This window comes from Semicossyphus pulcher, unplaced genomic scaffold, assembly GCF_022749685.1.
Source record: "Semicossyphus pulcher isolate SPU_LCO1_2020_fin unplaced genomic scaffold, fSemPul1.0.p SCAF_17, whole genome shotgun sequence".
NCBI lineage: Eukaryota > Metazoa > Chordata > Actinopteri > Labriformes > Labridae > Semicossyphus > Semicossyphus pulcher.
Genome location: NW_027211681.1, coordinates 23523330 through 23549158, shown reverse-complemented (window position 1 = coordinate 23549158; position 25829 = coordinate 23523330). Strand labels below are relative to the sequence as shown.

At 42.8% G+C, this 25829-nt stretch overlaps 1 protein-coding gene across 1 annotated transcript in view; it reads left to right on the top strand.

Moving 5' to 3' along the window:
* mgat3b (beta-1,4-mannosyl-glycoprotein 4-beta-N-acetylglucosaminyltransferase b) overlaps positions 1-25829 on the top strand; it is a 78317-nt gene that overhangs the window by 36532 nt on the left and 15956 nt on the right. The window lies entirely within an intron of this gene.

Here is a 25829-nt window from a genome sequence, read left to right as displayed (position 1 = left end):
AAACCGCTGTGACCCATCTGCTCGAGTTTAATTTTGGAGAATGAACAAAGAAGCAGCAGCAGAGGAGATGTATTGCTCTGCATATTTTTATTTTGGTGATGGTTGTCCAAAAGAAGAGGCTCTCTGAAGTTGTGCCATGATGACATGAAGTCAATGAAATAAGCTAAAATTACATCTGAACATGCCTGGACTAATGCATGTGGTATGAAGCATCAGTGTATTACAGAGTTAACATTACTATATCATACAACTGGGAGCTCTCTGTGTTATCACTTGGTATTCATCAGTAGATGGAGTTAGCCAAGTTATAATGAAAACATGTAGATGTTCAACTGTTCCCGTTTGTCCTTTAACATTTCGAGCTCTGTAAAAGAAATGTTCCTTCAGAGCCTTCAGCGGTGTTTTTGCTTATCGTGGCAATAAACAGCAATTGCGGGAGCACACTTCCCAGATAACCAGACGTCCACGGTTGGCTTCTTTCCAATTTGTTTCTTTTTCTTTGGATTTTCACTTATTTCTGAAGTTGTATCTGTAGTCATCCATATTTTCTTTGTTTGTTCAGCCATAGGAGATTACTGTTTAACACTCGCAGAGACCGGAAAACCAGCAGCTTATCTCTGCCTACCCTCTCTGGCAGACCAACCACTGCTGGTCCTACATGCTTTGTTTACAGTCCAGTTAGCAACTTGAGAAGCGACCGTGTGAAGCAAAATTCTCCCCCTTAGATATGTCAGCAAAATAAACTGTGTCATTTCAACCGTTCAGCTGTTGCTGGTGAGTCTCAGTTTCACGGTAAATAGTAAGTTACACTTTGCATTACTTCAGTGGTATGAACCCAAAGAAGAAGTGTAGAATCTTTAAATAGAGATTGATTATCATTTTATTTTTGGATAATTTAAAGAGAGTTATGCAAACAACAATTACTAGCAGGCAGTTTGCAGCTGTCGCCTGTCAAGATGTCATCAACGAACCTTCAAAGTGACACGGACGACAGGACAAAGCTTTCCATTGCAGAAAGCATGAAGGGTGTAGCTATTGTGGATCTTATTTTATTTTCGTAGGCTTAAGGACAGTCAATATTGATACTTGAGAAGAAGTTTCCAACAGTTGTTGACTTTGAATCTCAGCTTTACCCATTCATGTCTACAGTGGAAGTTTATGATTTCCTTCACAGCACTCAAAGTACCAGCTGAGCTAAGAACAAACCCATTGAAATGTTTCTAATCGGTCAAAGCATGAGGCCACAGCACCAGTTTTTTTTAAACGACTATTTTTAGTTGTTAGTCACAAGGGGTAGCAGGTTCTAAACCAACAGGTTAGGAATATCACATCCTTATAATTCTTCATACACACACAGTCTAGACTCTTACAATCTATATTCAAAACTAATTTTGAAAATCCACTGCTTTGTCTTTGTCCAGGAGTCTTATTTTGCAGAAATTAGGGACCTTTTCTCTGGTATTCTATGGTGTTTCTGTGTTGTCTTATGGGGTTCACTATATTAACAAAATGACACACACACACACACACACACACACACACACACACACTCTACTACTACTACTACTATTACTACACCATTATTACACAATCCTCTGAAATCTGTACAAAAAGTAGTTTTGATTTTACTTCTAAAGTATAAAAATAGTTGGACTGGCAGTGACCAACTGAGCCACAAACAAGATGACTAAAAACAAAACCTCCTGCACCTGCATTTCAAAGAGCAAAGATCTTTGCAAACAAGTGTCTGGTTATGGCCTTTGATCTTACTTGAGTCTTTCTGGTCTTATGAACAGGAGAGTTTTTGAACATGTCATCACAGGAACCTGTTTCCAGTGGGTTTTTCGTAAAAAAAACGGACTACCGTTGTGTCTATCAACTAAAAATAGTTTGTTACAGAAATGGCTGTATCTCAAAAACTACAAGGAGTTGTCAATTGAATTGTCAGTTGAATGAAATGCTTGGTATCATTGGATTCAGAACAACTTAAAGTTCAATAATATATGCATTGATTCAGTGTAAGTTGGATATTTAGCATGACAAATGATTGTTGAACTTGTTTTTGAGAATTGTTTGCGTTTTTTACAAAAACACAACTTTGTCAACCAATTACGGCATGATAAATATTCAAAATCAAACATTTTAATTTTGTTTTGTGTAGCCACATGTATTTAATGTTTCCACAGCAAATGTTGTATTTCCACCTTCAACTGAAAAAATTCTGTGAGACTTTTCCTTAACATACTAAATTTAGTTGATAGTCATAAATGGGTTAACCTTTTAACAGGCGTGGGGTTTTGAGTTTTCATAACTTCACAATTATTGATAAAGCAAAGCATGCGACCTTGTGATTTTAAGTTCATGCCCATGCCTTTATTTAAACTATAAAGGTGGATTAACTTCTTACTCTGCTTTACTTTCAGCATGGATGAGAAGAAATATGCAAAATGAAATTCAAAGATGTGCAAGTCCATGAAAACTAACAAAACTCTGCTGATGATGTTATTTGATTAAAAGCTCTAGAAGAGCGACTGAATTGACCTCGTTGTAGGATCTCGTTCTTATTGTTAGCACACTTGTTAATCCTCCACACGCCAAACCACCACTGTAATTAGTAAGATATCAAGAAGATTACAAGTTGTTTTGAGTTGTCATGTAACTTTTAAAGCCTGCAGTGTAAACTTGTACCAGGACACCCGAGGCTGCATGACTGCTTGTTCACACACCGGCTGAACCCTACACATATTACACAAGGTTGATTGGCATTTGACGGAAACATTACACACCACTGCTTCCACACTTTGACAGTTGATCACAGTTTGTTGTTGTTGTTACACATGCAGGTACTTCCTGTTCATTCAGAGGTTAAATTCAAAGTAACAAATGGATCGCCGCAGGGATGATTAATGTCTTCGTAGCTTCTTGCTCATTTGACACGACACAATGATCTGTTGCAAGATGTCAACCTCATTACTGAACTATGTGAATCTAATTTTCTTTCCTTGTATATTCATTATTCTGTGTCACTGTTTTAATACAAACAATGTGCTCCACTTTAATCATACCCTTGTGCTACTCCAACCTGCCTATCATGCTTTGCTGTCTGGAGCCTTTGTAGTGGCTCACCATGTTGTCGCCTCAGGTGATTTGTCATTATAATAATGTGTCATGTCGATGTGCTGTAGTGCTTTGCAAAGAGCTGTGAGTATTTGCAGAAAGGAAGTACCTTAGTGTTGCATACAGTTGGTAGCATTGACGCCGTTGTAGCTTTGAAACATCTGCAAACGTTGCTTCTTTTTAGGACCAAGGAAGCAGAGAGGAAGATGGATACAGAGGGAAAAGGCTAAAGAGGAGAAGGAGGGAATGACAATGAGGTGTTGCAAATGGTGACAATAGGTGGTATTTGTGTGTGTCTGTGTGAAGATTAGCATGAGCGCTAGCAGGAGCACAGCAAACAGCCCAGGGTTATTTACCCAGCTCTCTGAGGGATCGGACATGCTAGCGCGCCGCCGCCTCCTCCTACTCTCTCTAACACACATCCTGCTGACAGTAGCTCAGGGTGCCTGACATTTTCCTGTACGTCCAACATCCCCCACTCCCTCCCTTTCGGTTTTCTTTTTCCTCTGCATTCCTGACCTTTCCAGTTAGCGCCCCGAGTGCAGGTGAGACTTCTGCTGTCCAAAAGGAAGAAGGGTCAGCGGAGATAAGGGCACTTGAGATGCTTATCAGTGAGCTGGGCAGCCACACACAAGCTGAATGTAGAAGATACAGTGATTGAATGGATGTTTGTTGTTGTGCTTAAGCTGCTATACTGACAAAATCCTTCAAACACAAACACATGACAGAGTTACACAATTGCATAAAGTAATATTTACACTGAGCGGCATGTGAAAGCAGAAAGAAACTCTGAGGGTGATGCAGGACTTTTTTAGGTCTCAACCTGAAATGTTTTTTCTCGCCGCTATAACAACCTGCTAGCTGTTCGTTATCAAGCTTATTGCACAGCCACTTCATAAAGACATCAATAATTTGACTAAATAAACATGATTTCATTCCTTCTGATGAAGAAACAGTCCCTCAGATTCTGCAGTCAGAACTATGTTCATGGCGGTAAAATCAGTTAGCTCTACATTAAAGCTCCTATGAGGAACTTTGGGTTTGTGTTGACTTTGGCGACCCCTGTGGACAAAATGTTACCTCTTATCTCTTTGCTTTCCTTTTCAGACTGTTTGCCTTCATCTGAGCGTCCAATTTGTTTCTTTTATTTGGATTCTCACTTATTTTTGAAGTTGTATCTGTAGTCATCCATCTTTTCCTTGTTTGTTCAGCCATAGTAGATTACTGTTTACTCGCAACACTTGCAGAGACAGGAAAAGCAGCCGCTTAGCTCCGCCTACCCTCTCTGGCAGACCAACCACTGCTGGGTGATGGAAAATGCATCACTAACTAGGCGCCTCTTGTGATTTTTTCTGTGAAAGTTGCCACGGACACCCAGTCTGTAATACTGCAAATGCAAAGGCTTTCATCAGTGGGCCAATCACCATTGTGTTACCTCATTCGGCGATAGATAGTGACGTAACAGATATTTATTTAAACGAAAATCTTCGAGATTATTACTTTAAATGGACCAATGTTAGATTAATCAGCCTTCATTCTGCAGATGACATGATTAGACTCCTGCAGAGTCTTTTATCAGAGCAGCGTGCCTACTGCAATGGTCTGTTCTTCCTAGTAGGCTACTGGTCTGTTATACAGAAAGAGCAGACTTTAAAATGCTGTAATTGACCAGTCAGAACAGAGCCCTGTAAAATATACCATTTTGATTTGGTTTAATTTAAGTTGCCTTGATTCAAAAACAGAAGAGAGGGAAAGATCTGATGAATGGTAAAACGTTTGTTGTGCCCAAATAATGATCCAAATATTCTTTGAATAATCCACCAAATCTTTACCAGGACTTTTATGGAAAAGTTATTTTAAAAGCTGCATCAATTATTTTGTTTTTCATTTACAATAAATCCGAAGTCTATATGTGATGCGAAAGGGCTGACTCATAGTGAAAATAAACAAACTCCTGCCTCTGTGGAGCATTTCAGCATCTACCAGCTTTGGTGTTACAGCCTGAAACTTTTCTATTATTTGGTTCCCTCTCACGACTCTTATCAACCTTATTTCCCGCAGCGTGAGCTCAGATAAACCGGCTGTACTCCGCCTGTCCTGCACCCGTCTGGGAGGGTCAGTAATGGAGGAAGTCTCCATGATAACTCTAATTGAAGCATTTCCAGTCTGCAGTTTCTGAGCTGGCAGCTGAAAACCTTAAAGAGAGCATCAGTCAGTCTGTCTCCTTTGCTCTCCTTCGCTGCCCTTATTGCTGTAATGTCACTATCTGAGAGGGAAGGAGCTCTTATTCTGACAGTGACTGCTGCCGACGCGACACACTGCAGCCACTGTGACCTCTCTGTCGGAAAAGACTTTAATAGAGTTTCTCTGGTCTGATGATGTGTAGAATTTAATCTCTGTATCTCCCTGTGTCTTATCATATTTTATATATTCTCTAACTTTATCTTCTGCTTTTTTCACAAATATTGCACAAAAATTTTACTTGCAATGACAGTTTATGCAGCTGATTTTATAGCCTGAAACCGTGCATGTACTCTTCAGTTGCAGTAATTATCTGCCTCCCCCCGCCGCTCCCGCTCTCTCTGCAGCTTTTTCGGGTTATTATTACATAACAGCACTGAGGTCAGGGACAGCAGCACTAATTCTGTCAGCACAGTTTTGCAATTAGTCAGCTCTTCACCCACAATAGTCCCATCCAGCATGCTACTGAAAAACAGTGAAGTGAACCCAGGAAAGTTAGGGCTGCACGGCGCTACACCTGGACTTTGCTTTCACCATCAGGTGACGTTAAAGTGAAAACTGTGAAGCCCATATCTGCTAAAATAGAAAAGATGTGTACGTCATTTGCTGCTTCGAATACGAGGCTTTCCATAGCAACACTGCGGGAAGCAGCAGAACTGAAGCGTCACTTCTTCTCTCTTTTTATAAGCTAGTTTTTTTGATTAATATATTAGCATTTGCTCCACCTCCACATTTGGCCTGACGCCTCATGTCTACATGGAGCAGAGCCTGATTAAAAACACTCTTAGGAAGTCTCTCTGATTTAAAAATAGGACAGCGGTCAGTGCAAAATCCAGACACCAGCCAAACCCTGTTAGATCCACTGTTGATTCTCCAAATCTAAGAACAGAGCAGGCGCCTTATGGTGTGTCGTGTTGCTTTTGGAAGTGAATTTATGTGGCTCGGTCGTTCCAAAGCAGATGTCTTAAAAATGACGCATCCTCTTGACTCTCTGACGGGTCACACAGAGGTTAAAGGAGGATTTTAAAGCCACAGGGGAGTCATGGATCATGGAAAAGGGAGTGAAGCGCGGTTTTAAGAAATTATATTTCCTGGCGTTTTTATTTGTGGGCTGGTGTAACTTTTATTTGCGGACTTGCTTTCCACTTGCTCTGCTTCCCCGCTCTGTTGCTAAAATTAGCCTCCTAAATGTCAAGTCTGAACGTGAGAGAGGGTGTGGTGTGAAGGCAAACAGTGTTATGGTGATAACAGCAACCCACACAAAGAGTCCCAGTTTCTTTTAACAGACATGTATTCACTGGCGCAGCATTCAGTAGCACACATAACTCTTGTTCTTCTCCTTACAAACACACACAAACACACAGCCAGAAACTGCGCCTGTGACAGATAAGTGAGCCGTGGAGGGCAGAGACAGGCCCTGTGATCGCAGTTGGCACTGCACTCGTTGAAAGTCTGGACAAACGCCGCGGCCGCCGCAAAATCTGCCAGACCCGATCGGACCGTGTCGTCGCTTTCACACGTGCAACAGCAACTGCCGATCAGTCTGTCACACCGCTTGAAAGCTCTTCCTCGGGCAGGAAAAGAGCTGCAGGCTGCACAAGGGGAAGGAAACAGAGGAAGTGTTTGTGAGGGTGTGTGTGTGCCAGTGTGTGTGTGGGTCAGTAATGCATGTCTGAACGCGTGTTTTGGGGTTGTGTGAGGTGAATTCATGGTATGAATCAAAAGCTGGTTCTTGCAGTCAGCCTTCAGTATGAATACAGGCTTACAGCTGAACTGGATCCCTCATATTTCAGTTTAAAATATGAGCCTCATACGTGAGCTGACAGCTTAAAAGGAACATCATTAAATCTCAATTACAAAGGCCGTTTCACTGGAAAGCCATTAAGATTATGTAGATGGATGCTAATTAGAAGCATGTGTCAACTTTTTGAAAAGGCGTCTCTGATTATTACTTTTCTGTGAGATTTCAGAGCTGCCTGCATACAGCCACCTAACAGCTTTCAAAGAAATGCATTGCTTCACTTGAGTGGCTGGTAAGGCCACACAGGAAAGATAAGCAATCCGACCTGATCTTAAAGATATAGGTGAAATGACCACGACCTCTCAACACAAGCCAGTTCAAGGCGGGATGATTACTCGTCTGTTACACCTCGTCCTTGATCTAAAACGCACGGAGGCGGAATGGTGGGGTGAAGTCGTTCCGCCTTTGATCTGGCATCAGTAAGACAGGCGAAACGGCTGAGTTGGCAGATTTGAACAGTGCTGTGTGTGTATGCCTTCATGCCTTCATGCCGGCGTTGCTTGGTCCAATATAAGATAGCAACGTAACGGCAGAGCTTCATAACGACGCTATGGCAGAACCGCGATGTAAAACGGGCTGCAGAAATACTTGGTGGTGGAACGTGACGTGTTGAAGTTTAAGTTTCTTTTCCTGTCTTCTTGCTGAAAGTGTGTTTGTGTGTGTACATTGGCGTAGGCACCCTGTCTCTGGCGCTGCAGTACCCAAATACGGCTCCAGATCCTCTCTTTCCAAACATCTTTGGCGTTAATGAATCAATGTTACAGCTAACATTGCGAGCATGTCACTGTCATCCATTTCTTTTATAACGATGACAGAAATCCAGCTAGTTAATTCATGTAACCTAGGCCTAATGTTATAGTAGTGGGGTATGTCAGTGCGTCGTTGCGACGGAGACGGTCAGCTGCGTCTGTGTGCGTTGCGTTGCTTTGATGTGAACTGCCCAGTTTATGAACGTTTACGCTCAGATGTCAGGGGATTCTTTTGGCATCCAGTCTCGTTGCGAATCATTGATCTGAACTGGCCATTAAACGGTCTGTTTCTCAACATTGCGAGCTCTGAACATGAAAGTCTCTGTGTTTTAGCCCCTGTGGTGTCAGTAAACGTATTCTGAAGGCTTATAGATACAGGATGTAGGAAAAGAACCAAAACAAGATGTGAAAGAACATGATGTCACTCTTTTCATGCTTCTTCTGGTTTGGGATTGTGTGTGTGTGTGTGTGTGTTTGTTCAGCAATCTTTTAACCACAAGCTGCTCTGATGTTTGCCCTGCATGGTCAACAATCGAGGGATGTTCGGCTGCTTTACAGGGCAGAGTTCCTTTGTGCCGAGATAATGATCCCATTAAAACTTCCAGCAAGGTTTATGAGAAGATATTTGATTGCCCGGTGCAGAGGAGATCCATCTTTTGTCTGTCTCTTTTGTGTAGTTTTGTTACTGCTGCTCTGTTAAATTATTATTGGCAAAGGCCTGTTGTCTGTTTAAGGGCTCCAGATTTCACCTTTACTCCGTTGTTTCTGTGTCTGACCTCAATCCTCAAACCTCAAACCTTTTCCTCTGTTGCACTTCCTCTGGGTTGCCCTGGATAGCGATCGAGTTAACACCTTTAATTAAGATATGTACACTCAGTGAAGCATGCGACACATCGACAACCTCACATCTCTGTGGCTCACATCTTCAGATTTCCTTTGCGTAACTCGTCGGGCTCCCTCGGTTCACACGCGGCTGAACTTTTCATCCCACTTTCTCTTTTGAAGCGCTGCAAAGATCATATGTGCTTCACTGTGTATCTGCTACTCGGGCCGCGCCATCTGTTACCCAACCATTAAAAGAAATCAGCGTTAAAGAAAAATAAGAAGTCCTTTTTACATCCTCACGGACACATTCCTGTGAGCTATAAATAAGAGATGGTTCTGCATAACCTGCTCTGTGTTCACGAGGCAGTCTGGCTCTATTTATAAAAACCCAGAGGTGATGTGTTATGACATTATTTCCAAAATGGGGCCTTTAAGCTCTAAGCTGATTCTTGGAAATCTGACATTTTCATTAACATTTATATCCTTTGGCGCTAAGCTCGCAGTATGTTTAGCTTTTCTATTGATGAAGGTGTTGAGTCCACAGCGTTGGTCTCCACGCTGCTGCCGCTGACAGAATTAACCAAATCTCTCCACTTAAGAAAAGGTGAATCGCTGCACTGTTTGCAAATAGAAAGTGCCTAAAAAGACCTTTTATTTATGCTGCAGGTTATTACCCTCTTTGGCACAACATTTATCACACTTTTCTCTCCCTTTTATGAAAGCACAGATCCTGTGAACTCTGTGTCTGGGGAGCTCATCCGAGGGGAAAAAAAGAGGGACTGGCGGTGTGTGCCAAGTGCTTTCAGGCTTTTCTCCGGCCGTCCTTTCAGGAAGTGAAGAGCAGATGACAGCAGAGCCGAGCAGAGCCGGGCTGATAGCAGTTTTACCCCGGCTCTCTGCTGCGTTCGAGATCACACAGCTGACAGGAATCACCTGGTTCTCTCTTTGATCTCGCTTCGTGGGCGTCTGTTTCTCCGTCTTCTTTCTACCTTCTAAATGTGCCACTCTTCCGTGCGCCGTGCCCTCGCCGTCTGTCGCTTCCTCCCTCGCTCGCTGTGTTTACATGGCCTCTTATAATTTGATTAGAGCCAGTAGGGTAATATTGCAACAGTCAGATAAACCCCTTTAGAGTTATCTTGCGCGCATTAAGGTTGTAATCGCAGAAGCAGAACTCGATTAACCCAGCTGGATTACTAAAATTCCTCTTGGCACCTATACAGCTTAGTGATTTCCTTCTGTGAAAAATATTATTGCTAGCAGCTGTCAAAGAAATAGTTTGGGAAGGGATCTTAATGTTTGAACTAGCACAGTAAGTAACCAAGCTCGTGCTAATAAATACACAGATGAACGCAGACATCCGTACTTTGAAATGACTACATCCTGGTCAGCTTGTAGCCTCGCACACACAGATAAAGACATGAATATATAATTGCACAGCATACATTTGGGCAAATATTAACAACTGGTTGCAGCCTGGAGATATAAAGTCTTTGGAGTTCATTTTGTCGACCTACATGTTGAAACACGGCGCAACATTTCACCTTTTGAGACTTTTATTCCCATGTAGCTGACAATTAGGTAACTCTAAGAGGTCTAAACACTATGGACTTAAAAGCAAAAGTTCTTCTCCTAATTCTCCTCCACCTCCTCCTCCTCCCCCTCCTTCTCCTTCTTCTTCTTTTCCTCCTTCTCATTCTTCTTCTTCTCCTCCTTATTCACCTCCTCCTCCTCCTTCTTCTTCTCCTCCTTCTCCTTATTCACCTCCTCCTCCTTCTCCTTCTCTTTCTTTTCTTCTTCTTCCCCCCGTCAGTGTTTTACCCCTCAGTTTCCGTTCATTTGAAGCCGTATTTTCAGGTAACAAAAGAATCCAAACACCACCAAATTTCTCCTCTTATAATTTAAGTAATGAGGAAATGTATCCGAGTAAAAGTACACATTTATTTTATTAAGGAAATGTACAAGCATTATTACTCTGCTACATTACACCACTGGTTAGGAGTGTATGCTGTAACATATCTGTATCGGCCTCATAAATCCAGCCTCAGTCCGGTTTTCTTATCGCTACATCAGGTTGCTGCAGCTCCTGTTGTTTCCTTCCTCAGTAATCTGTGATTCCACAGCGTTTAAGTTGTTTGTGTTCATGTAAACGCTCCAAATGTTTCATCTCTCTCTTGTTCCCATCCTGCTCTCTCTCCCTCTCCCTCTCTCTCTCTCCTCCACGCTCTGATCTCGTCTGCGGGCCTCATCACACACACGCGCGCAGCTTCTGGCTCTTTCTTTATTCAGCACTGCATCCCTCCCCCACATCTCTCTCTCTCTCTCTATTTCTGTTTATTTCTCTCCTTCCTTCCAACTCCAACTCACATCCATAGCCACACATCCTCCACCACCCGCGCCAACCTTCCTCTCCTGTCCTCACACTTCTGCTGCTGCTGCTGCTGCTGCTTTCCCTTTAAGACTGCCCTCGCGCCCCCTTCTTCTCCCTCTAGCTGTTTCTTTTTTGATTTTCGCTCTCTCTACATTCCTCCGCTCTAATCACTCTCTCCTCTCTCTGTGATCACGCGTTCTCCTCGGGTACCTCCATCGACCTGTGATTTAAAAACAGTTGGCGTGGACGGACAAGCTGCGTTCAGGTGTAACCCCTGACTCCTGTCCTCCTATTCCTCCTCAGTCCAGAGTTTCTACTGCTTAAAAATCCAAACACCTCGTTTACGTTATCGCATGAGAGGTGTTGGAGAGTTAAATCGAGCAAACATTGAAAGAATCTGACGTATTCTTGTAGATTTCACGAGTGTGGGTTGCTGTAAACCACTGAGTATTCTGTTATGCGTTACACAGCAACAATACAGGACACGAAGGCGCCGCTCTCCGGGTCCATCAGACCCAAATTTGTGCGTTCAGCAATTACTGTCTGGACCTGAGACTAATGCAAAGACCATAAGGCCTAACCCGAGCCAAATGGAACCTTTCTAATGGCCTCCATCTTCCTGTTTCCGTAATAACAATGGCAGCCAAACACACAATAGGAGTGTGTCTGTGCATCCTTAATCCCAGTGTTTTGGGGTGTTGTTGACCTACTTTAGCTGATCCCAGGCCTGTGTGCACAAAGGCTGCGTGACATGTGATGACACTGACATTGCAATATTTTTCTCATGTACAGTTTTGCAATTTATTATCATAATTTTCAGCATGAGCGTGCTATTAAAATATATATGGGTCTATTTTTGTCTAAGAAAAAAAAAAGCCCCCTCCTCCCTCTACCACACTCAGCCCTCTGCCAGGGACGACAGCAAGAGAAGAGAGAATCGTAGGAGGACACATTTCTTCATGAACTTTACAAACCCTGCTGTGTTACTTACATTTAATCTACATCTAATTATGTTAAATCTAATCTAAATCTGGTGATCTCGAAGATCTCAGTTTTTTTCTTTTTTGCGGCACTTATGGTGATGAACCGTAACTGTGGGAGCACACTCCCCAGATATCCAGACAGTGCTGCACGTGTGACGTCCACGGTTGGCTCCGGTTGTAACTCTTGATTTTCCTGGCTGACGGTCGCTTTCCTTTCCTGTTTGCTTCATCTGAGCGTCGAGTTTGTTTCTTTTTCTTTGGATTTTCACTTATTTTTGAAGTTGTATCTGTAGTCATCCATCTTTTCTTTGTTTGTTCAGCCATAGTAGATTACTGTTTACTCACAACCAGTGTTGCCAACTGTCTTCCAATGAAAGTAGCTAGCACTAGAAGTCTCGAAGTGACATCATATGCTAATTTACATATACATATACATCATCACGTATTCATTTGCATAACGCTTAATGGTTGTGAGGCCAGCCCCGCCCGCCCCTGACTGCCTGCACAGTGCTGCTGCGCACAGGACAAGAGGAGAGAGAGCAACTGGGAGCTGTTGGCACCGGAGCCGGGAACTGCAAATACTCTGAGCAGCAAACATGGGAATGAATTACAGTATAATAAATGTCACTGGTCTGAAAAAGTCCCTACATTTGTCGCTTTTTAGAAAAAAAAGTTGCAGAGAGGGTCTGAAAAGTAGTTAAGTTGGCAACACTGATCGCAACACTTGCAGAGACCAGAAAAGCAGCCGCTTAGCTCCGCCTACCCTCTCTGGCAGACCAACCACTGCTGGCTGATGGAAAACGCGTCACTAACTGGGCGCCGCCACAGACACCCAGTCCATTATAATACTATATACTGCAAATGAAAAGGCTTTCATCAGTGGGCCGTAGGCTCAGTCATCATTGTGCTACCTCATTCGGCGATAGATAGAGACTTAACAGACATTTATTTAAATGAAAATCAAGATTTTAACTTTCTGTGTAATCAGCATGGTGAAAGATAAACGGGCCTCCTGTCACTGCTGGGAATGTCAAACTCTGTAAGTCAAGCAACAAGCATATTTTTATACAGTATATGCTAGCTATCCAGTTACTGCAAGTTGTGTCTGCAAGCTCTCTTTCTTATGCTGCCTCACACAATCCTACGCTGTATGTGTGCTGCAGATGAACCAATCAAATGATACGTTTATGTATCCAGAGCTAACGAGTCCTGGATAACTGGCGTAAATGCACTCTTGAGCATCCAGGTGACATTATAGCCGTGTCCCGTGCATGATTACAGGCAGGTGATGCTTAGATTCTGCACATATAGTAATCAGTTTGCTTTGTGCTCTTGTACACGGGTGCACTAATGTAATATCACACAGACTCTTCTTGTAGATTAGTCATGGTAAATGAGAATCGTGTGAGTGTTCCTTCTGTTACAAGCAGCAGAAAAGTGTTTGCGTTAGATTACTCGACATCAAACGTCCCTCAGTGTGGCTGTTGCACATGCTCACATTGCCATGTCTGATGCAGTGTATCATTCAGCCCTAATGTGTATGCCTGTAGGTTGTTTAATCTGAGCTTAATTTACAAGTAAGCTGTTGTGACGGGAGTGTCGATGTCTGGTGTGTTGACCTCACTGATTGACCAGATTGTTATCCGTCTGGCTGATTCCATGAAACATAAGGCAGATGGCTTTCAACTCGAGAGGATTGAAGGGTGCAGCAGAGATGAATGAAAGGATGCAGGGAGGACAAACAGGTGCGCTTTTCACAAAGGTCGACTCGCACGGGGACGCGTGTTCACACCAGTAAACACACACACAAAGAGAGAAGGCCACTTGTGTCTGCTGTCATTGTCTCCCACACAGACACAGTGATGACTGTGTGTTCAATAAGCAGACAGATCCACCGGAGAGACCACTGTCACCCGCTAACTCTCCCCTTCACTCACACACACACACACACACACACACACACACACAGGAAAAAAGCTAATGACTTCAATACTTCAGGCACAAATGGGAGCGGTAGTCCTTGCAGCAAACAATTCTCACTTCAGCAGGCATCCGAGAGGAAGAGAGGGAGGATGGGAAGGAGTAGGGGGGAAAAAATCAGACGGAGAATTGGTGTTTTCATCCTGTCTTGAAAATAATGACACACCTGGGGAACGCATCGCAACAAGGAGAGCATCTTTGTTTACCGTCAGGGTGATCTGCAGAGGCCTGTCATTACCACTGATGTTATACAAACGCTAGTGTGAGTCAGCTGTGCAAACACAATGCGGCGTGGCAACGAGCTAACAGGATAGCCGAGATGTAGCAGTTGGCCTTTTGGCTTCTAATCGAGTCGAAGTGAGTGGGCGGAGCAAAAAAAAAGAGAGGAGGAGGGATGCTGCAAATGACTAAAGGAGTGAATCACTGCAGTGAAGATTGCTTTTTAAGAGAGCTGTGTTCATTAGTGCAGCTCGCACAGTGATGAACGACAGAGCAGGGGATTGCAGGACACTGGGAAGACGGACATTTGTAGCGGAGGGACGTTTTCCCGAAGGCCGCAGATGTGTAATTGTCTTACTTTTTAATTTGTTGTTCAGTCAACAAGACTGGAGAAGGCGACAGATTCACCAAGCAGGAGGGCTGCAGGGAGTCTTTTGAGCTTGACAACAAAAATTCTCAAGAACGAGGGAAGGAAGCTGAACCCAGATCAGGGTCGCAGAAAGTTGAGATTTTAAGAGCAAAACTTTCTAAGAGGTTCATTGTATCGTGCGGCTCGTTCTCCGTGCAAAAGTAGAAATAACTCTTTGATTCTTCAGTGAGGCTCCGACTCGTAGCCTCATAACTTTTTCCGCTTTTGCTGACGCTTTTTAGCCCTGAAAACATCTCAGTGTTTGGCTTATAAATTCACGGCCATCAAATATGAAACACGCTTTATATGAGACATCCAGCGATTGACAAGGCGTCAGTTTATGTCAAATTGAAAACAAAGGAATGAGACCTGATTTGAATTCACAAAAGGGTTGACAGTTTTCTCTCTTTACAAGACAACTTTTCCAAATTCATGTTTTGGAAAATTTTGAGCATGAAGCTTTAGTGAAATTATCTTACCTCAAGCTTTCGACTGCAGCTCGAAGACTTTTCTCAGCAAGGGTTAAAGGTCGAAGTTGTTAACGTTATTAAAGGACTGAAGGAACTAAAACAGTAGCTTTGTAGCGACCAAGGTTTCGAAAGTAAAGAGGGCGTAGCCAAAACTTGGATCCTTGTTTGGGCCGAAATTCATACATTTATTCAACCTTTTATTTAAATCTCGAGGACTCATTTATCGAGAGTACAACAATAAGCATAAATAGGCACAATCAGAATACAAACAACAATGGCAACAAGAGAATAAAACACAGTTACACACTAAGACAGAGCAGTTTGTAATCACGGTTTTAAATTGGCCCATAGGTACAAATGTGTGAAGTTTTAAGGTATGTTGTAAAGTGTTCCATGTGAATGCAGCAGAGATGCTAAAAGCAGTTTGTGTTTGCCCCGTGGTCATATTGCTATAACGCGTTGAGTCGTGACTATTGCACCGGTTTGATAAGGAGGTGAGATATGGTGGCCAATTAAGACTTTCACTGTCACGTCTAACTGTTAGAGGTGCCCAACCAAAGTGTGTTCCTATTTTATCAAACCAAGTTTAAAATGTATGTAATGAACGTGACCTTGGTGACCTTTGGCACGTTGCTAAAAAAGACTTTCTCTGTTTCTGCTTCATCGCCTTAAATGGCATTTTCTTCCATCATAACTATTACAATAAAAATGAATATGTTGCACAGACCACTTACACGGTTGTAGTCAGGGGTGGACAGTAATGAAGTAAATATACTTCAGTACATTTTTTGAGTATCTGTACTTTACTTGAGTATTATTTACTTTTACTCCTCTACATTTGAAAGACAAATATGGTACTTTTGACTCCACTACACTTCTATGAATGCTCCTGTTACTCGCTCGAAGTCAGCTGATGAATTTTCTTTTCAAAAATCCGAAAGACAACAAACTGTGTTTGTGTAGTTCTGCGTGTGGTTTGTCTAAGCGGTGTTGCCGTACCTGTACCTCACGTGCCTCCATGATTGAACGTAGAACAAACAGAGCAAATGTCAGTCAGATCAGGCCATTCATGTAGTGGTGGTAATGAGGGCTACGGCAGAGAAGGACGAGTCACCCACGTATCCTTGACTGTACTTAAGGAAGTAAGCATTTTTAAAAGCAAGTACTCCGATACTTTAACTCAAGTAATAATCTGACTGAGCAGCTTTCACTTACTGGTGTAATATTTGAGGAGTATCTAAACTTTGACTCAAGTAATGAAGCTGTGTACTTTGTCCACCACTGGTTGTAGTTTTGGTAAAGTCTTCATCAAACAGTTGACAAAACGATCTCTACGTGAGCTCCACTTGGCTTCTTTTGAGATGATCAAATGATCCTCATCAGCAGATTGAGTTTGCTTTTGTAACTTAAATGTAACCTTAAGTTAATATGTGTTTTGTTCACTGCCGTTTACAAGCTCAAGAATGAACTGTCTAGACTTTTGTGCACCATAACATTGCATCATATCTTGGATTGAACAAGACAGACCTACTGACACAAGTAACAACAGTTTGCATCACGTTTACAGCTGCTAAAAATAACACATGATAAGCAATAGCCGGACAGCTCTTTTAAAAGCTGGCTCGACATGGGTGACATCACAAAAGTCTTCAGCAACGTGACATTTAAGTTGAAGCGGAGTGAGTGAAGGGAAGGAGGAGGAGGACAGTGTGCCATTACAGTAATATCCACCTTTTGCGGAACGGGACACTGCAGAGACGGAGAGAAAAAAAGAAACTAATAACAGAGGAGACGCTCGAGTGCAGCTGAGACGGGGTCTGAACGTGCGTCTGCGAACTGCTGGTGTCAGAATATTTTAGTGAAGGGAAGTTGGAATGAGAGGAAGGAAGTGAAGAAAGAGAATGACAGAGTAAGTCTTGATAGAGGAGAAGAGAGAAGCTGAGTGAGAAATCAGCGTCCCTGAGGCTTTTATGTTTCACAAATACAAACTACAAGTCATCCTTCAGCCACTTATGCTGCCGCTGCTCCTGCATCGTCATCCTAATAACAATGTTTGATTTGCGGTGATGATATGGTCGCTGTGGTAGCAGTGTCATCTTAATGGGAGTGGGTTATTGCTGACTTATTTTACATGTCAAAGCCCATAAACTTGTCAGGGGCTAGTAGACACCATGTCCTTCTTAGCTATGCAGGGGCTCTGTCTTTTTTATTTAATTCTTCTTATTCTAACGTCATCGAACAACATTTTAATATATGCATACAAACGTAGCAGCTCTGTCTATTCTGAGAAAATGACTCGAATGACTTGCATATCTCTGCTTGGAATGGGTACAAAGACTGGGGCAAAAAGCTTTAAAGGGGAGGGCATTTATCAGGCAGCAAGAGTCTTAATGTCTCCGAGATGCTATGGAGTTGAATTATGGGAAATGTAGGATCCTTTCTACTTGAAGCTTCACTCACGCTGGAGGCTAAAAGTGACTAAAATATCTCGGCCTCTGCATCAGTTTTGGCTTCCTTTTCAATCTGTCTCTTATTGTGGGGTTCCTCAAACTTTCTGGAAGTGCAAGAGAAATGTAGCATGTTTGTTCATCAGCCACTTTTACACATCCTGTTCAAATCGTGAATGTTGCACCGCCTCTTTGCCTCGCTGCTTTGTTTAATAGGTATCAACAAGGTGAGTAGATGTAGTGCAAGAGCTGAGTTGATGTTTAATGTAATTATTTGGGGAGAAAGTGTCAATGCTGACTGAAATAAATGTATAATAATAATAATGTGTGTGTAAAGGGGTGATCCGGCAGAATGGGACACACAGGTGGTTAGCAGATTGCACAAGAAGAAGAAGAAGTTAGCAGGTTAATTATAGCAACCAAAACTGTTGTAAATTGGAGAGACAAATAGGTCGTCCCAGTAGAGTACCATATCAACAGGCACATAACAGATGGTAGTGTTGTTTAGACACGTCACAGTAGACCACGACTCTGTTCGCCTGTGATGCCTCTTTTGCTTCTTGAATGCCGGCATGCTGTCTAAGAGTCGTCATTGGGACAGCAATGAGCTGTTTTTGGTGCAGCGTAAATAAGCTAAATAAATAAGTTTGGCATGGGGCGGCTGTGGCTCAGCGGTAGAGTCGGTTGTCTTTCAAATGGAAGGTTGGTGGTTCGATCCCCAGCTCCCTCAGTCTAAGGGCGGGTTCACACCAACCTTGTTTAGTCCGACTGAAGTGAACCCTGGAGCGTTTGTCCCCTCGGTGCGGTTCCTTTAAGTGGTGAATGAAACTCTAGTGTGTACCAAACAACCGGACCATGGCCCGCCAGAAAAGACGGGTCTCGGTCTGTTTCCAAACGAACAACAGTCCGGTTTGATTCTGGTGAGAACATAAACAGACTTAAAGTAGGACCAAATACAGGAAACAAACTATAAAACTGGGCATTGCAGGATGTTTACGGGTGCTGACATTTGCAGAGACGCGCAGCGAGATGAGTAGAGGACAGACGTGGAGCAATGAGGAAACAGAAAAATGGGCTAATCAAACAACAACAACTGTTCAGTGAAAAACTAAAGGAGAGAGGAACTGATCGATCTGTGGAGCAATGTCGGTTAGAGGTAAAAAACTACGACATTAAAACATTAAAGTCCGCTATCATGTTGAATGTGATTGATCAGTGTCCTCTCTTACTTTGTTTACTTCAGGGAGTTTTCCCACATGGAAATTCTGACCAATCAGAGAGAAGTTTCCCCGCGCATCAAAACTTTTGGTCTGCTGGTAAAAGCTGCCGTGTGAACACAAACCAAACTCGAGGCAAAATGCAACTTTGTAACAACTTGGTCTTTGATTTGGAGCAAACAAACAGACTTGAGGTGTGAATGCGCCCTAAGTGTCAAGGTGTCCATGGGGAAGACACTGAACCTCAAATTGCTCCTGGTGGCACAGCTATCGGTGTGTGAATATGATGACTGATTGACAGTCGAGCACTTTACGTAGCAGCCTCTGCCATCAGTGTGTGAATGTGTGTTTGAATGTCGTGTAAAAGCAGGTTGAGTAGTCGCTATATAAGTACAGTCCATTTACAATGACGAGCCTTCTTTACTGCGTTATTGCAGATACTTTTATAATAAGGTTATATATGCGGAAATTTTTTTGGACCCCCAAATCTAAAAAACTGACTCTAATCTGTGTTTTGTGACCAGTAAGAGGGGATAACTGGACAAAAAGATTCTGGGAAAGAGTCAAAGCTTACTCATCATGGCAGGGCAAGTCGTGCTTCATTATATAACAGATTTTATCAGCAAACACAAGTGCTTTATATAACATGTTAAATATTCAAAATGAAAAGAAAACATACTGTGTGATATTTAAAGCACAAATAAAAGCAGGGAGTTGATTTGAAAATAAATAGAATAGATATAAACAGCAGGTATTTCACCATATAAGCTCAAAGGAGACGATTGACGCTTTAGATTCATTGAAAATGGAGGACATGCACATTTTAAACCTGGTTTTAAGCCTGGAGTTAGTCTCATATTAACATTCTGAACACATTCAGCATCTTCCAAACATCTCCATTGAGTGAAATTCACTGGGCTGCTGCTCACAGCTGCTCGGCTCTCTGGGGAGGTAGCGCTAGATTGGGATGGATGGATGGGGAGAGACAGTGAAATGTACCGTGCAACACTCGTCTCCACCTTCAGTGCAGAGAGCGAACAGGGGGGGGGACGAGAGAAAGACCTCACCGGCCGCTACGGAGCTGAATTATAGATGAGGTCGGAGGGATGGAGGCACTCCAGCAGCGTTTCCCATCCTCCCTTCTTCAGTCCAAACACACACACACTAAATCACGCCTACTTCACTTAAACAATATTCCACAGAGGCAGTACACATTCGCGCTGCAGCTCCGGCCCTCCACTTCCTAATATGCATGTACACATAAACCCGGGCTCTGTCTTAAAATACACACAATTCCTCACACACACACACAGTTTCTGGGGCCCTCCCTGCATCTGCATTATTGAAACCCACTTAGCGCACTGGCTTTCTCCTGACATCTGACTCACCAAACCAGTGACCCATGAGCCCGGAGAAGAAGAGCAGAATTTTGTGATTCTGCTGCAAAAAAAGAAGAAGACAAGAAGCGAAAATTTGTCTGCCAGGGTCAGAGCGGGACAAGACGAGAAGAGAAAGTCTCTCGTGCTGCAAATAGAAAGGGAGAACCACCTCTGTGTGATGTTGCAGGGGGGAACAACAGAGAAGAAGCTTGTATTCAAATCTACAAATGCCAATTAAAGTTTGAGTCTTTTCCATTTATGGTTGCTTTTCATCTACAAGGCAATGTAGAAGCCAATGAACCAGTCAAGCAGGGCCTGCAAAATATGTGCAATATATGAAAACGCGTCACTCCAGCGTCTCTCACTGGGCCGTTCCTTTCAGAGGGAGGGGCGCAATGCACCCTGGGTGTTGTAGGAATGTAGAATGGGCGAAACCCACAAGCTGTTTGTATGACTTTCTCTACAGCTATGGCGCCAATTTCAAATATCATTGCTTCTATCGATTACAGAGAACACCAGCTTTGACTGACAGCGGCTTTTTCAAGGGGCGAGTTGCTCCTGTGTATACACTCACGAGCGCTAGTGACAACTTCAAAATAAAATGTGTGGGGCGCTGTTTAGCTCAGTTGGTAGAGCAGGCGCCCCATGTTCAGAGGCTACAGTCCTCGTCGCACTGATCGCAGGTTTGACTCCCAGTCTGCCAATTATTTGGTGCACGTCATCATGGCGTAAAAGGGAGGCGGCTGTGCCTCAGTGGTAGAGTCGGTCGTCTTTATCGGAAGGTTGGTGGTTCGATCCCCAGCTCCCTCATGTCGAAGCGTCCTTTGGTAAGACACTGAACCCCAAATTGCTCCCGGTGGCATAGCCAACGATGTGTGAATGTGAAGACTGATTGACAGTTGGGAACCTTAGGTAGCAACCTCTGCCATCAGTGTGTGTGTGTGTGTGTGTGTGTGTGTGAATGGGGTGTGACATGTAGTATAAAAGCAGCTTTGTCACCAGGCTAAAAAAGTGCTCTACAAGCAAAGTCTATTTACCATTTACCATAAACGGGTGATTTTGGTTGATATATTTATTTATGGTTTGCGGAGGAGCAGCACAGAGTGTACAGGGCGGGCTTGGGAGTTTTTCTGACTAATTCGTGTAAATGTAAATGACACACGGAGCTTGACTGGAAGTTTCAGATTAGTTTCCTAAATAACTCAAAGTGTGTATTGGCCCGTTTTAGGGGCGAAAATGTGAATGAGGAAGTTTAGCAAATCTACTCAGTGAAGTGCTGCCCGGGTGAAGTTTCATCTTCCCACAATCTTTCCAGAGAAACACGCGTCTTTGCTAATGGAGGGAAGCACGTAGAAGAGAGTGAGCCGGGCACGCATTAAAAGGAGAAACGAGAGGGGTGAAGTGCGGTCAGCGATGCATGGTGAGAGATTTACTCTTCGCTCTGCCAGTGGAAGAATCGGGTCCATAAAACTTTACGGCTGATGCATTTCACTCTGATACTCCATCCATCCTGGGAGGAAGTTGCTGCCTGATGATAAAGATTTTATATCAAAAGTTTTGCTTTCATATTCAGGTAGTTTCAATTTCATGCCCGTGCTTGTTTATTGGATTAGGTTTGCACTTTCCAAATGGATTTTTGAATAAAATCCTTCAAGGAAACAAAGTAAGTATGATAGTGTTAATAGGATTTTAGGTTTTAGCCAGTGTATAATGAGATGGCTGCAGCTGATGTTTATCTTCATTATGGATTAGTCCGTTATTTCTTTAATGATCTGATTAGTGTTTAAGAAGTCAAAAATAATCCCTAATCCCCCAAAGGTATAACTTTGAAAAACCCAGTGTTATCTTCTCTTAGAAGATAAAAGTATGTTTAATGCTTTCTTCATATATAGATACATATCGTCAAAAGTTCTCATTAACTCAGCGTTTTTAATGACTTTCAGTCTGCAGCTCTCAGAGTCTGCGACACGCAGGTATTTGCATGACTCATATATATGCACACTGAAGTGCTTCAGAAATAGCCATAACTTTATGCAATAACTGTTTGCATTCATTAGAGGAGATGCACATTAAGGCCTTCTCTTCCTCAACCTGACACCTTACATAAGCTACAGCTGTTTTTCGATCATGATTCTGTCTCTGATCTTGCGCATGTAACAGGATTTGACATCACGCGAGTTGTGGGTTTAAATGTATACACCTCTTTTGTGTCCATGCCAACCCATGTTTCATCCCCATGCTCTGTTTGTTTTGTGACTTTGTCTTGGAGACGCTAGATTTTTTATTTCAAATATGTCCCGGAATCGCCCCAACTTTTCTGTACTTTTAATTAGTTCACGCCTCGCTCTGTCCTCCACAAACAAAAGGGATTCTGGTAAAGACACAATGCAATTAAAAGTTAGTTTCTTTTGTTCAGGGCGTGAAGTAAGGACACTTTGATTGGGCCAGACTTGTGCCCGTCTGGTTGAAAGTTGGTCTCGCTAACTGCTGCAGCCGAGGTGCTTTGTTTCGCTCCGCTCTCCCCCCCTCGGGTGCTTGTTAGGTGAGGTCAACAGACTGGTCAGAGACTGTGGGTGGTGCTGAATAAGCCGAGAGACGCTGTGTTGTTCTGATGAGACGATACCAAAGCCTTTCCCGTGTGGAAAGATGTTTGTGAGTTTTCTTTGTGCTGAAGGAGAAGAAAAGGGGATTTAGTTGAGGCTCTTCACTTCTCATAGAGCGTACTCACACACACACACACACACACACACACACACACGCACCGAGCACAGCTTTACTGCCTTAGGTTCTTATAAAACAAAGGCCTTTAAGCACTTTGGAGAGGCAGTGCATCATTTGTCATTCCACCTATGAAACAGTCGAGCTGACGTGGCAACATTTTTAAAGCCACAAATGTGAGATTGTGTTTGCTGAAGTGTGTCCGCCTGTGTGTGTAAACTATTGTTTATCCACACATGTGGTCGAGACAGGTCCAGGGCTTAAAGTTGAATCACTTCCCATTTGCCTATCGACATAGTTATATTAGTGTAACACGATCTGAATAATGTGAATACACCTGCCATATATCCATTAGCGTAGGTTGAGTGGGCCTCTATCCGTAGGTAAACACAGCTGGTGGCTAAACATTAAGCTAATTTAGTTATTTTAAGTCCAAAATTTGAACATGTTAGCATCTTGATTAACTGAAATGCTACTACAAAGCTTAGTGGATCTATATATATATATATATCTATATAAAACACACTTTACAATGCTGAACTGGTCATGTGAGAAGCCACCTACTAGCTTGTTGTTGTGGTTTTTTATAGTATGCAGAGTTTGAGCCTGTAGCTACTGTATGACTGTTGCGACTGTTGCAGTCGAACCAGAATCAAAATATTGTATAGCTGGTTTTCACTGCTCTCTGGCTGAGCTCAGTAACTGTAAATGTTACGTTGGTAACACCACATATACAAAGAAGATGGTACTGATAATAGTTATTTATTTATTTATTTGTTTGTTTGTTTGATAGGAGCAGAGTGTGTTACAAACATTGGTGTTAAAATACAGGATGTTAACATGCCAAGCCAAGCTATTTATGCAGGCAAGTCTTCTAACTTTGAAATGTAATAAACGCGCTTGCTAAAAAGTGTGGTAATCTCAAAGATTTAGGTTTCGTTCTCTTTGGCGGCATCCATGGCGATAAACGGTAACTGCAGGAGCACACTTCGCAGATATCCAGACAGTGCTGCGTGTGTGACGTCCACGGTTGGCTCCGGTTGTAACTCTTGATTTTCCTGGCTGACGGTCGCTTTCCTTTTTAGACAGTTTGCCTTCATCTGAGCGTTTTGAAGTTGTATCTGTAGTCATCCATCTTTTCTTTGTTTGTTCAGCCATAGTAGATTACTGTTTACTCGCAACACTTGCAGAGACGGGAAAAGCAGCCGCTTAGCTCCGCCTACCCTCTCTGGCAGACCAACCACTGCTGGCTGAAGGAAAACGCGTCACGAACTGGGCGCTGCTTGTGATTGCCATCGGCTCAATCACCATTGTGTTACCTCATGGATAGTGACTTCACAGACATGTAGTTAAATGAAAATCTTCGAGATTATATCTTAAAGTTATAATTATTTTCACCCAGATTTAAGAGGACATTTACAGTATATCAGATCCTTATTTGACATTTGCAAGTCACAACGTGCTCTCTGTTGCAAGGGGGTTGAAAAATATTGATTTGCAAGTTAGAACCTTTGTGGATGTGTACTGTAACTATACAAAGTGTTTGCACTACAGATCTTTGATCTGATTCCAGTAGATATCTTAGAAAGATATGCAGACTGATTTGTTGTTGTTTGTTGTCTTAATTAAAAACTGGAATCTACTCGTATGATGCAATTAGCCTCTTGTTCAGTTTAACAGCCCTCCAACCCCATCGCACTGTAGCCATGAGAACAGACAGACGCCCCGCCCCTCCTCTTTGTCTGCCAGCCCCAAATTCTGAGACCAACCAAGTTCAATGTGAAACTGGTTCAACGGGTCAGGAGCCGGGCACACACACACACAAACAAACACACGCACACACACACACAAACACACACAGGCAGACTGATGAAATTAGGTGCATGTTTAATGGGAGAACCCCTCCTCCTGGCACGTACTCTCTCTCTCTCTGTCTCTCTCTCTCTCTCTCTCCCTCTCTGTGGTTGTTTATCGCTCTGATCGGCCTCTCGGTTTCCAAAGCAAATGTTTGGGCTGTGTTCGCAGCAGCGGTCTGGGGTGCATGTGCGGTCCAGAAACTTTTTTAACGAATTCCCACAGAGGCAAATTTGTGGATGGAGCAGGAAACGGAAAGACAGAGAGAGAGAGAGAGAGAGAGAGAGAGAGGTGGGGGAGTTTTACTTGGGAGGAGAAGAGGTGTGTGTGAAATCTACAAGTAAAACCACCACGATAAGATAACACATTGTGTTGTAGGGGAGAGAAGCTATCTCTCCGCTCTCTTCCTCTTCCCATATCAGACAGTGCTCAAATAAAAGCTCTGACTTGTATAAACACAGGAACTCAAGCTGGCCTGAAATAAAACACACAAAAAGAAGTTTTCTGAAGATTTCTTCCCTCAGTTCGGTGCATTCCTGACCTGAACGCATGCCCAGTTTTGATTGGCTGGCTTATCACTGTAGGGAGTTGCCCTGCCCTGACTTTGAACAACTTTTACCAGACTGCTTTTTTAATATATCTTTCTGCTGTCACAAAAAAAAGACAAAGACAGTAAGAGGAGAGGTGTTTGCTTTGGTCTGTTTCTGTGTGTGTTTCCTGTATGGACAGCTGGCAGTTCAGCTTCGAATAATGACAATAGTATCTGTTGAAGCCAGAGCTTCAAACAAATACATAGATACTTCACATTACGTCACATGAAAAACACCACATGGAGATGTTTACAAGGTTAAACACTTGATCTTCACTGGAGGGGCTTTTGAAATATAAAAAACAAACCAGACTGTATCCAGAGGCTGTTCCAAAAAAGAGAATGTCAGTATGAACTGAGAAGGATCTGTATGTTCACAAAAACAAATGTAAAACAAAGCTGTTTCAGTATATGGAGTACATTTATGGCATGAAAATGAAAGTGTGTAATACACACAAAAGAT